Source organism: Pisolithus orientalis, assembly GCF_024613125.1.
Source record: "Pisolithus orientalis strain OTSU chromosome Unknown F5J12scaffold_41, whole genome shotgun sequence".
Taxonomy (NCBI): domain Eukaryota; kingdom Fungi; phylum Basidiomycota; class Agaricomycetes; order Boletales; family Pisolithaceae; genus Pisolithus; species Pisolithus orientalis.
This window is the reverse complement of record NW_026260822.1, coordinates 307879-321956: the sequence shown is the minus strand read 5'-3', so window position 1 is coordinate 321956 and position 14078 is coordinate 307879.

The window sequence follows — 14078 nt, the reverse complement described above, 5'->3', positions numbered from 1 at the left end:
CTGGAGATGTTGGCAAGGCAGGTAACACATCAGATTGAGACTGTGTGGGCAAGATGGGAGGAGCTGTGAAGGTTGAAGGATGATCTCCAAGACCTGTAAATAATGTACTAGAGTCTGCAGAATTTTTTTTTTTTTTTTAGTACTCATATACTCTGAACTTGTAAGAGGTTTTCATGTGTCAGTATTAGCACTACAGTAAGGGAAGGAAAAGTAAGACTTCTGAAGGAAGAAGTGTTGCAGATTTTTTTTCTCTTGACTCTTTCATGTGAGCAGTGCAGAATGTATACAAGAGATGAAATGGGTATCAATAAAAGAAAGAACAGGGAAAGAAAAGAAAGGAGGTAGAGAGAAGGACAGGCTACTCATCTGACTTGTCCAGAGGGATGCCAGCAAGCATAGGGTCTGGGAACACATCATCTTCAAGATGATCCAGGTCTTGTGAGGAAGCACCAGTCAGCTGGGTGACTTCAATACAAGTGTTATTCTGTGGGAAATAGGAGTATAGGCAAAACACAGTGAAGCAGAATTTTGAGATAGCACCATCTAATTCCACAAGTATGTATGAGCCACCTTTAGTGCATCTGATGACAATCATAGGCCCTAGGTAGTGTGGTTTGGTTTTCTGGTCAAGTTCCAGTTTGATATGGGAATTCCACACAAGGACAAGCAACCCTGGCTCAAAGTTAAAGTCTTTAATAGAATGTGCAAAACAGTTGATGAAATCCTTGGCTGAGGCAAAGCAGGATTTTAGGACCAGATTGTGGATGTGAGCAAGGTCCTCTGGGTGTTTCTGGAGTTGGCAAGCACAGTGAGCAATGAGGTCTGTGGTCAAGTAAAATTCCACCTCAAAAGGGGCTAAAAAGATTGCTTTGACCAGATTGAAAGGGAGTCTGGGTTCAACACTGTGAGCCATATAGAATGGAGAAAACCCAGTTGCCTTGTGGACTGTAACCCTCTCTGCCCAAAATACTGCAGGGGCTACTTCTGACCACCTTGATGCTTCCCCACTACAACTTTTTACCATTGCCTCTCTTACATCAAAATGCCACCATTCAACAACTCCATTAGCCTGCAAGTTATAAGGAGAAATGTGTATGTGATGAATTCCAAAGGTCCTGGAGAGCCAGTTGAGAGTGAGAATGTACAGTCCCCTGTTATCTGTGACAATCTCTGCCACAGCACCCCAATGGCACAGAATCTGTTTGAAGATGAACTTTCCAATGGACTTGCCTGTCTCTGCACAAAGCATAGCCCATTCAGGGTAACTGGTGAGCAAACAGTGGGCTTGGGTGATGTAGTGAAACCTGTTTGACTTTGGCATTAAGAATGTGTCCATGTATGCTTTGTAGAATAGGGGCTCTGGAATGGCAACAACTGGTGGAATATGTATGTGATCTGAATGGTGGATTTGGCATTTGTGACATGACTTGACATACCAGCAGACATCCTGCTCTAGCATAGGCCACCAGAAACAAGTCAGCAAACACATGCAGGTCAAGTAGATACCCTTGTGTCCTAGCTCATCATGAGCCTGATGAAGGATCCCAAGGTGTTTGTGTGGGGTGACTACTAGTTGGTGATGTCCTTGAGGCTCTTTTCTCCACAGCTCTCCTCCTTTAATGAAATACCACATGGCAAGACATACTAAGCTCTCCAATTACCCTCCCTCCAACCCTTCTGGTGTCTTCCTTGTCTCCAAAAACTCCTCCACCACTTTTAACCTCTCCTCTTTCTGGATTGCTTTCTCTGACCTCAGAATTTTGGTCTCAAGGATTCCAGGCATCAATTCTTTGGCAGTAAAGATACCTAGGCTCTGTGACAGGGCAAGAGATGAGTCTGGCATGACACTCAGGATTCCCAAGCGGTAAGGTTGAGACTCAAAACATGCTTCCCTATGATTCAAGAGCTTGACTGTGAAAGCCCCACACTCATCTATCCAATCCTCATAGTCTTTGTCTCCCTCCTCATCCTCTTCTGCTTTGGGTCTCCTTGAAAGACCATCCAGTACTGCATGCTTGTGTGCAGGGACATGTACAAGCTCAAAATCAAATAAAAGAATTCCCACAATCCAGCAGTTGATGGTAGCATTGGGCTGTAAGTCAGGATTGTTAATCATCCCCTTTATATATCACACATCAACCTCAACAACTAAATTCCACATGCCAAAAATGTGAAGTCTGATGTCATGTAAAGTGCAGAAAAGACCAAAGAGCTCCAGTTTAGCTTGACTGTAATGGCATGCATGGTTGTTGAGAGTTATTGAGCTGAACCTTGCAGGGTAGCATTTTTCATCTTCCCCCTCCTGCATGAGGAGGTATCCTACAGTGATATTCAAAGTGTCGACTGCTAGAATGACCTTCCTTTTGGAATTGTAGTCGATAGAACATAGTGCAGGAGACAAGATGATAGCCTGGCATAGATATTCCATGGCTTCTCTGTGTTCATTGCAGAATTTGAAGGGGACATCTTTCTTGGTCAGCTTGACAAGAAGATGTGCATGTTTAGCAAAGTTTTGATAAAGATCCTGCAATACGAGCAAAGACCTAAAAATCTGCACACTTCAGTAACGTTTGTGCAGTAGGGCCAGTCTTTAATCTTTTGGACTTTAGCTTCATCCGGAATTCTCCCCTCAAACAACACCTTATGCCCAACCACTATGATAGACAGTGCAGTGATGATGCATTTCTTCACTGAGACAGTAGCTCCTGCATGACATAGATGGTGTAAGATGCAGTTGACATTCTGTAGGTGCTCCCAGATGAAGCATCTGATCCTGGAATTTTGTGGGATCGTCTGGTAGGAACTGTCAGGATTTTGGACCTTTGATTGGGCAATTGTCAATGAAAGGGATGGTTACTTTGGGGATTTCATCCTTCAATATCCAACAGACATCTCCATGGAAAATCTGGATGGCATTCATGTAGCCCATAGGTAACTTAGTGAGTCATAGAGTACCAATAGGAGTTTGGAAGGTAGTGAGGTCACAGTAATCATCGTGTATAGTGTGATGATCATATCTGACCATAAGATCCAAAATTCCATAGACAGAATGGCAAGCAAAGGCTTCAGCAATTGAATCAACAAAGGGGGGAATGGCTGAGTCCTGGATAGAAATGGCATTTAGAGGTTGTAAGTCATGGATGAGGTGCAGAGATTGTTACACTTCCATCAGGGGTCTTGCCTTTTTTGACTTCTCGTGGTCACATGCATCACGTGCCTCCTCGCATCTCTCATAATCATCGCCATCATAGGGGTTAGAATGCTGCAAGGCTCCTTCGGATCTCCCACTGTCACAGTATTTCCAATACCTGTTGAGACCACACCTCCCATCTGATCCGGTGTTCCACCACCTTCTCTGATGGACAACTTGTTTACTTTGTGTTCCAGTGACTTGTTTCTGACTCATTTATATGCTCACTTGTTGTACTATGGTTCTGGTGTCTGGCTCCTTGCTGTGCATTGATTGTGCAGCCAGTATAGCCTTTGTTCCTTTGCCTACCCCCATCACATGACACCACATGACTCCTTTCCATTTATTTATTTGACTGATTGTTCTGTTGATTACTGTGGATACATGTCGCAACTGGTATGGTACTCGTACTTAGCAGTATATAAACCTATGTACTTTGTCCTGTATCCTCAGTTTTTCAATAGCTTGCAACTCAGCTAACTTCCTTCTCTTTCATCCTTGTTCTCTCCCCATGTGAATACCCTAGAGGATCACCAGTGGACAGAACCTTTGTCAGACCTCAGAGATAACTGAGCCATAGGGGTTATGACACGTTCAGCCCAAAGACTCCCCCTCATGCACTTCATGCCTATTCCATTTGAAGAAGTCACTGTGCTTGGGCATAACAAAATTGAAAAACTCTATGCAGCTTTCAGGACTTGTCAACCTCTTCGCACAAAGTCTACTTGTCCCTGGTTACTGAACTTCAACAAACCACACCTCATGCACAAGGCTCATTGATCTCCCTCGGAGTACAGACTAGCTTGCCTTCGTCCTGCTCCTTGTGTAACAAGATCAAGAAGCACCCTTCTACCCTCAATCAAGTTCACCACTCTACAGGCAGCCACTAGGCTTTAATAGATCACCTCCCTAGAGTTCATGCTCATGTCTCCCTATGTGTAAAGTCACTCACACACCACTATAACCCCTCTATGCTGACAGGTTTCTTTCAAGAAATAAATCCTCCCTCAGCCTTCATTTTCACTATCCATAAAAGTGTCTAACCTGCAGAAATCAAAACCCCCTGTCCCTCCTAGACCTAACCCCCTTGGACTTGGACAGAATCCGCCCTTACTGCCCATACATTTAGGCTGGCTTGGACCTTCGATTACTGCAACCAACCCCCAGTTATCTTATCTATCCTGGTTTAGGGATTCAGAAGTCATGCTTAGTTCAGAAGAAGAAGATGATCAGAAGTCCAAGACTTCTTTCGGATCAGTCCTCAAAGAAGAACAGGAAGCTTGCACCAAAGAAGAAATGTCCATGACAATTGGTCACAGAGATTCAGTTCCTGAGATGCCTCAAAGGACCTTCTCAGAAGAGGAACTAAGAAATAGGTTGGAAGAACAAAGGGTCGCAATGGCAGAGGAGCTCCACTGGGCAATGCATGCAAGTAGCAGCGATCCATTTCCAACAGGTATGCCCATGGACTTGGCCCTACAAGAATGGTATCATTGCAATTTTGGAAAGGTAATTCCCCCAGAGGTCCCCATTGGTGGGTCCAGTAAGGGTAAGGCCCCAGCCAATGATGATGACTTGTATGGAAGCTGCCCACCCAACAGAGGTCGGGAGTTTAATGTCAGGCATCCCAGAGAATATGATGGAAGCCATAATGGTCTCCAGACCTGGATTATGCAGGTCAAAGGTTATTTGAACCTGAACAAGCACATCTACAATTCAGAGTCCCTCAAGATTTCGTTTGCACTCACTTATATGACCAAAGGCACTGCAGTTTTGTTTGCCAAAAACTATCAAAACAAAAACAAGTTGCTCGATGGTACAATCTATTATACTGATACCTTTCAGAGGTTCATCAAAAGGTTAAAAGCAACTTTCAAATCCAGCAATCAAACCACTCTCACAATCTTACACCTTTCAGATATTCAGCAAGGAAAACACAAATTGGACACCTATATTGCTGAATTTACGGGGCTTGTTAACAAGGCTCAACTAAAAGAAGAGTTGCATGAAGCAGGGATTTTCTTTGGAAAAGGATTACAAAAGGAATATCGCAATTGGGTTCTCAATTCTGGATGTGCCCCTTCCATGGTCATAGAGTGGATACAGTGCATGGGAGAAGCTCAAACCACAATCACTACGAAGCATATCCTAGAAGGGAAGGAATCTTGGTATGAAAGGAAGTTCATTCATTACTGTGGAGGTTCCCAAGATCTTGATGTGATGGACATCAACAAACACAAATGGAATGTTAGACATTCCAGTTCAGAAATCAAGTGCTTCAATTCTGGAGCCAAAGGTCACTACAAGCATGACTGTAAAGTCAAGGTTAAGACTCAACTGTCTAACGTCTGCATTGTCCTCTCAGAGGACAGAACAAAGACTGCCTATGTCAGAGATCATGAAGCCAATGCAGAGGAAAAGAAGTTGTTGGGTTTTTAAAGGGGACTGATGAATCTCCTGCATCAGTCAGTCCCATTGCTATTTTGTCTGCTAAATGTACTTCTATAGATGATGAATTGAATATGCGAATTCATTCACCTCTTGGATTGGTTGTTTTACCAGACTTCAAGGCAGGAATTTGGGCCTGTATCAACTCAGGCACTGAAGTCTCCCTCATCTCGGAATGGATGGTACAAAAACTTGGGATACCGACTTATCAGGTCAAGAGCAAATTCAAGACCACCTCATTTACCAGAAAGGATGTAGAGTGGGTTACTCACAAGGTGACCCTACAAATGGAGATCAAGGAGCACACCATTTGGGTCAAGTGTTATGTGGGCCCCCTCATAGGAAAAGAACATGTCCTTCTCAGGATGCCATTCTTAAAGGAGTTCAAGCCAAGGATGAACTGGGAAACCAGCAAGATTACTTGCTGGGATGATGGGTACATACCCCTGAAAAACAGCTCTCCCTTCATTGGACAAGTATCATTAAATCCTATGGATTTGGGTTGTACAAAGGAACCTTCCGGTCCTCCCTCGGAAGTGGTAAAAAGGAATTTGGGTGAAACCCCCAAAGTGAAAATTAATAAAACTACTTTGTCCACAGAATTAGAAGCTGCCTTAGCGAATGGTAAAGAGGAAGTCAAGCTTCTGGGGCTTTACAGGGACTTTGCCAAGGTGTTCACAGAAGATGATATCCCGCTTCCTGTACATTGGCCAGGATTAGATCATGAGATTCGACTCCATGAAGACTTCAAGCTGAAGAAAGCATTGGTATATCTGATGTCTCCTGATGAACTCAAAGTGTTAGATGAATTCTTGGATGAGAATCTCAAATGCAGGAAGATTCAACCTTCAACTTTGCCTCAAGCTGCACCAGTGTTCTTCATGGCAAAGAAGGATGGGAAGAAGCAGTGAATTCAAGACTACTGCTACCTCAATTTGTTCACCATCCAAGATGCACACCTGTTGCCGAATGCCCAAGCATTGTTCAATGAATTGGTCGAATCGAAGTATTATGCCAAGTTTGACATTTGTTGGGGTTTTACTAACCTTCGTGTCAAAGAAGGAGATGAGTGGAAAGGAGCATTCATCACACCAAGAGGGCTTTTCAAGCCCATGGTAATGTTCTTTGGACAATGCAACTCACCCCCTTCATTCCAAAGGTATATGGACAAAACCTTCAAGTCACAGCGTGGAAAACAGGTAGGATATATGGATGATGTCGCCATCCATGCCAAAACCAAGGAAGAACTCTGAGTCCATGTTCACAAGTTCTTGAAGATCTGTGAAAAGGAAGGTCTCTGCCTCAAGATCAGCAAGTGTGTCTTCAAGGCTGAAGAAATTGAGTTCCTCGGAATGATTGTAGGAAAAGGGTGTATAGAGACTTCACCAACAAAGACCAATGCCATCAGTACTTGGGAAGCCCCTGACAATCTTATGGGACTTTGTCATTTCCTCAGGTTCTGCAATTTCTACCACAAATTCATCCCTTCCTTTTCAAGTGTCACCAGACCCCTTCATGACCTTATGAAGAAAGGGGTTTCTTACCAGTGGACTCCTGAATGTGATGCCACATTTGACCAGTTAAAATCTTTATTATGCTCCTCCCTAGTCCTCACTATTCCGGACTTCTCGAAGCCTTTTGCCCTTTTTACAGACGCTTCAAAACTTGGAACTGGTGCTGTCCTGGCTCAGAAAGGAGATGATAATGAGTGGCATCCTTGTTCCTATCTATTGCAGTCCCTGGTTGGTGCCAAGCAACACTATCAAGTCTATGATCTTGAGATGCTCACTGTCATATGTGCTCTGGAGGCTTTCTGACCCTACCTTTTGTCCCCTGTCGAACCCACCATGGTCTTCACCAACCACAAAAACTTGGAGTATTACCATGAGCCTCAACAGCTCACCCCTCATCAGGCCTGCTGGGCCACTACTATCCAGTCATACCCTATCTGGTTCTCCTGGCAGGCTGGTCACCTACAGGTCCTGGCCAACACTCTTTTGCACAAAAGCACTCTTGAGGAACCTGCCCCTGTGGCCACAGTCCTTCCTGCAGACCTTTGGCTTCCAGAGGGGGTGGACTCCCAAATTCGTCTCGTTTCACCTTCATTTTCAATTACAAAAGATGCGAAAACAACTACAAATCAACTGACTCTGCCACATTGGACGTCTCCCTACTTGGATACAACATTCCAAAAATCACTTGAAGCCATATTCATGCCCATCTGAGGAAAAACCAAAGGAGAATAGGCTGCCTGACACTCACCCTTTGAGGAAACCAGTAAAAGGAGCATGGGGAGTGTACACAATATCCACAGACCTGTATGAATGTGTCAAGAATGATACACCAAAGGATTTGTCAGGCCCAGAGCCTAAGGATAACATCACAATTGCAGAAGATGGAACCAAAAGGTTTGGAACAACCTGGTTGTATATTCCCCCTGAGGATTGTCGCCACTGTATGCAGTCATATCATGACCATGAGTCAGCTGGACATCCAGGTCAAAAAGCAATGTTTGCAAAGATGCGAAAGGAAGTATGGTGGGAAGGTATGGGAAAGGATATATGAACTTATGTGGCAGGGTGTCCCTCATGTCAGGCAACCAAGGTCATAACTCATCTGCCAACACCGCTGGTTGTTCCCCACGATATGCCCAAAACTGTGTTTCCATTCCAGCAAATATCTATGGATCTTGTCATGGATCTCCCTGTCTCAGGAGAACAGAAATATGACTCCATTCTCACAGTTGTCGATCAGGGTCTTACAAAGGCCACCCTGTTCGTTCTGTGTCATAAAACCATTGATTCTGTCGGGACTGCCCAACTCATCCACTGGTTCATCTATGCCTGATATGGTGTCCCTGAGTTGGTAATCTCAGATCATGGACTGCAGTTTGCCTCTTTGTTTATGAAGGAACTTTACAAGGCTATAGGGGTAACTCCTAAACTTTCGACAGGATATCACCCCCAGACTAATGGGGAAAGTGAATGGGTTAATCAGGAAGTGGAAGGATATCTGCACCTGTACTGCGCAGAGGCACCAAACTCATGGGCAGCAAAACTCCTGTCTGCTGAGTTTGCTCATGATGCTTGTGTCCACTCTGTTCATCAAATGATGCCTTTTTCACTCCTTCTGGGATATGACCCATCCCCCTACCCTGAAGTTTGGCTGACCATGGTTCCCTCGGTTGATGGAAGACTCAAAAGGCTGGCCTCAAACTGTGATGTTGCTGTCCTTGTGCACAAGAAAGCACAGGACCTGATGCGTTCACACTCAAAGGGGTCTTATTCACTGCCCAAGGTAGGAGATCAGGTACTCCTGGATACCAGGCACCTTTGCATCAAAAACCAGTGCAACAAGATTGCACCCTGACATCTTGGGCTGTTCAAGGTGACTCAGGTCATGTCTCTGGTAGCCTTCTGATTGGAGTTACTGCCAACTTGGAAGGTTCATCCTGTGTTCCATGCCTCTCAAATCTACCCATATCAGGACAACGATACATATGGTCATTCTCCACCAGCACCACTCCTGGAGCTTGTTGATGATGAAATTGAGTGGGAGGTTGAGTCAGTGATCAATCACAAGGTTGATGGGTGCAGAGGTAAATGAAAGTATTTGGTTAAATGGAAAGGGTTCCCCCATTCATCAAACACCTGGGAACCTGAAGAACATATAAAGGACCATGCTTCAGAGGCCCTCTCCCAGTACAAGCTTGCTCATCATCTTCATAACTAAATGGACTCTCCTCGCTCTGTCAACACAGAAAACAACTATGCCAACCTCCCCTTTGCAGAATCCCTTTACAACCCTGACAGTGTCTTCATACCCCCCATCACTGTCTATGCCCCAGCCTCACCCCCAATGACCACCTTCTGCGTTCCTGACTCATACCCCTTGTCCCCCATCTCACAACCTTGTCCGACATTGCCCCCTGTTGCCCACCCTCTCAGACCACATCCACTCATGGGCTTCTTGGTCAAGAGGGTCCCCATCCCCAAGGCCAGAGTCCCCCTCAGTGGAGACAGTAACCAGCAGGGAAAGGGAAAGGGTAAGGCAAGAGTTGACAATGACCCTGATAGTGGAACAGCCAAGACTGCAACCACCAATGCTCCCCAATCTCCCCACCTTCGCTCTGCCTTCTCCACCTGCTCTGAAGGCTCCCAGCATGCCACCCTTGACATGCTCACCTCCACTGCCCTTGCCAGGGATGACAAGCAGTGATTACCAATTGCAGCAGGTGACTACCTGGATGTTGTTAGGGCACTTGACATCTTCCACAATGGGGACAACATTGACAGGTGCTCACCAGAACAGGTTAAGTATTTTGGGTTGCTGTCTGAAATCTACAGAGTGACAGATGTAATCAATTCTGCCGTGTCAAAGATTTGCACCTGGAAACTGTCTGGCACTGCACCCCTGTCAGAGGTGATCATGGTCAATATGCTCGAGTGAAACTCCTCAGGTCTTTTAGAAGCTGTTACAGGAGGTGCCTATCATCACCTTCTCCATCAACAGATTGGTGAGTTCTAGTGCCCCCTGCTTCTTGCCTTCTTGATCACATTCACCCAAAGCAAGAGGAACCATCAGCTTCTCACAAGGAAGAAGAAGACAGGAAGGTGGAACAGGAGAAGATGGACCAGTGGAAGGCGATCGAGCTGCAATATGTCAGTTCCAGGGAACTCTTTAAGGAGGTTGGTGCTTGTGTAGGGACCGGGACTCACAACTCTGCCTGGGAGGTCCTCTTACAGGATGCTACTTGGGTCGGAATGCACAAGAATTATCACAACACCGTCCACTCCACCGACCCTCTCCCTTCAGCTCCCTTCATCCCTGTCCCTCTTGATCAACTCCACTTCTACCTCAGAGGCCAGTCCCCTGTCCCTGCAGACCATGTCCTCTATCAACATGTGTGTTTCCAATGCCATCACCTGGGACATTGGTCATGCTGCAACAGATGTGGCTCCCATTTTACTCCAGCCCTCAAGGAACCAAGCACTCCATTGCCTCCATTGCCCATTGCCCATCAGACATGTTCCCATGTCTATACTACTTGCTGACCCCTTTCCTCCTGCTCTCCCGATGCACCTGGCCCATCCTCAAGGGTCTAAGGACCTTAGAGGGGGGGTGATGTTATGCTTCTGTCAGGGGTCTTTCCTTTTTTGACTTCTTGCAGTCACATGCATCACATGCCTCCTCGCATCTCTCATAATCATTGCCATCCTAGGGGTTAGAATGCTGCAAGGCTCCTTCAGATCTCCCGCTGTCACAGTATTTCCAATACCTGTTGAGATTACACCTCCCATCTGATCCAGTGTTCCACCACCTTCTCTGATGGACAACTTGTTTACTTTGTGTTCCAGTGACTTGTTTCTGACTCGTTTATATTGCTCACTTGTTGTACTATAGTTCCGGTGTCTGGCTCCTTGCTGTGCATTGATTGCACAGCCAGTATAGCCTTTGTTCCTTTGCCTACCCCCATTGCATGACACTGCATGACTCCTTTCCATTTATTTATATGACTGATTGTTCTGTTGATTACTGTGGATATGTGTTGCGATGTGTCATGTCATGACTGGTACAGTACTCATACTTAGCAGTATACAAACCTATGTACTTTGTCCTGTATCCTCAGTTTTTCAATAGCTTGCAACTCAGCTAACTTCCTTCTCCTTTGTCCTTGTTCTCTCCCCATGTGACTACCCTAGAGGATCACCAGTGGACAGAACCTTTGTCGGACCTCAGAGATAACTGAGCCATAGGGGTTATGACATGTTTGGCCTGAAGACTCCCCCTTGTGCACTTTGTGCCTATTCCATTTGAAGAAGTCACCACACTTGGGCATAACAGAGATTTTCTGTCCTTCTTGACTATGCAGAACCATTTTGAGCAATAGGACAAGGTAGATGGTTCATAAACACCTGCAGAAATCTTTTCTTTGATGATGTTAATGACTTCATGGAAAATAGCAGGGGGAATGGGAATATTTCACTTGACCCAGGGTTTGTGGGCCAGCATAGGTATCTTCAGGGGTGGGAACATGTCCTCTCAAAAGGTCCCTCTTTCCAAAGTGTCCCAAGTGAAGGCAGCCTCATGTGTCTTGACCAGCCATCATACTAGGTCTAATCCTGTAGGCCAAAGGAACCTTGCTGGGTCCAGATCAAGTTTGTCAGCTCTTTCCTGAGTAAACCTGGAACCTGGCATGAACAGTGGGGGATGAGTAGGTAAAACAGGCAGATCTGTGAGTGGGTCTTCAGCCTCCCAACACTCTACCTGGAATTCTGCTGGCATTGACATTGGTACCAGCCTCACCTTCCTTGCTACAGGTTTGTACTTTAAGACATGATAAATGGGATCAAACTGATAAGTAGAGCATAAAGCAGAGATTGTTAGTGGAGAAACAGTAGTAACAGTCGAAAATACAAAAGGGTCAGTTGGAGAGACAGAACTAGTATCAAAGGGATCAACAGGGGGTGTACTGTTGCTTTGTAAATCATAGATAAATGCCACAGCAGAATTTTTGAAAGTGTCTGTAGGCAAAAGGGTAGTAGTCTTTGAAGGTAATAAAGGAGGATCAGAAATGTAGAGAGAACACACAGAGAAAAGATTATTGTGGCCTCCTCACAATCCAAACAAGTCATTGACTGACACTAAAAACCCTGCTCAGGCTGTTTCATATGGTGGTGCATTTGTTTTCATGCGAAGAAGTCTTCTTTGTCTTTGGAATTTATGAAATGTGGAAGGGGATGCAGTCTGTTGCAAGGTCATGTCAGGATTAAAACTTGTTTCCTGGAATTAGGGTCATGGATTTCTAGAGACTGTTCTCCATCAGGGAAATCACAGAGGATGCTGGAGAGTAGGCAGAAGAAGGGTCGACTGAGCAGTAAGTCAAAAGGCATGCAATCAACAACATGGATTTGTAGATGGGCCTTGACATTTCCTATGTGCAAGGTGGCATTCTCTATGACCCCAAGGGTGCTTTCCTTGGATTGGTTAGTGGCCTCCAGAGTCATAGTCATGTCAGTATGGAGGGGGGCCTCTAAGGCTTCCCACAACTCCCATCACAAGGCCACTACCTGACATCCACTGTCCAGGATACATTTGACATGAAGTTTGTCCATTAGGATGCCATCAACAGTGCATAATGGTGCAGTAGCAAGGCCTACACACTTCCCTTCTGTGTCTCTGACCCAATACTGTTCATAGGACACCCAGGTAGCAGAGGCAGAAGCTTCTGATGCCATTTCTAAACTCCCAATGGTTATCTTCTTTGTTGTGGCTAGCTCTCTAACCTGCTTGTGAATCTCCAGGCTGATGGCTAAGAGATCTTTAGTGGAGATTTCCATCTTCATGTCTAAGACTTGGTCTATGAGTCATTCGGTAGCTGCTGCTTCATTGAAACCACTTTGATAATGAAATTGGGGTGCAGAATTTGTTTTAGGCTTGGATTTCTAGAGATCTGTGGGACTAGGGATGACTAGAGTTTTATTAATGGCTGGGATTTCTGTAGAAGTGATAGAATTGGTTGGTGTGGAATTAATGGCTGTCTTAGAGGCAGCTGGCACACCAGCAGGTGCAGGAGCAGCTGCTGGGGTTTGCTGGTGACAAGCTGGAATTTCTACACCATCAAAACGAGCATTCTTCTTCTTCTTGATATTGTTCTTCAATTCTTCTACCTGAGCATAAGCTCTTGCTAAGGCATGTTGGTCTTCTTCATCAGCATCCTCCTCAAGTTCTTTGTTGATTAGGTAGGAAGTAGGGTGCAAGTCGACCTGAAATTCTGGGGCTTCTTCATTGCTGAAGAACATCATGCTGATGAGATGAGGTGGGGTATTGTGACTGTGAGAAGAGCTCAATTGCTGACTAGGTCATTGTACAGAGATGAGATCGGCTGAGGCAATAATGGACTCACACATGGCAAGGAAGTTGTCAACCCTCTCTTTAAAATTCTGGCCAGCAGCTGTCCTAGGGATGTCAGAGCCATCTGGCATGAAAACTCTTCCCCCAATCAGGGAGCATTTCCCAGCATGTATGTATTTGTGGCACAGCACACACTCTGCAGTTCTGTGGCCATCTGTTCCTCCACAGAAGAAACACTGTGGATCAAAGGAACAACAGAATTGGCCTTCTTGACCTTGTTGAGGAGGTGGGGCAGAAGCAGGTTGCTGGGCAACATGAACATACTCTCATTTCAGGATAGTAGGACCAGTTGGCAAGGAAGATGGAGCAGAATTCTGGGGGAACAGTGCTGACAAATCAGGCTGAGGGAGATTTTGTTTTGCTCTGCTGAGCAGGTAGTTAGCATGCTTGTAGACCAGATCAAACTCCCATGGCTCATCAATGTCATGATCTAGGTCAGAAAGTTGCAATCATGTGAGCAAAGAATTCTGGAACCTTGGGGGAAACCCCTCAAGGAATTTCTCATTGTTGTAGTCATCAAGAAGTT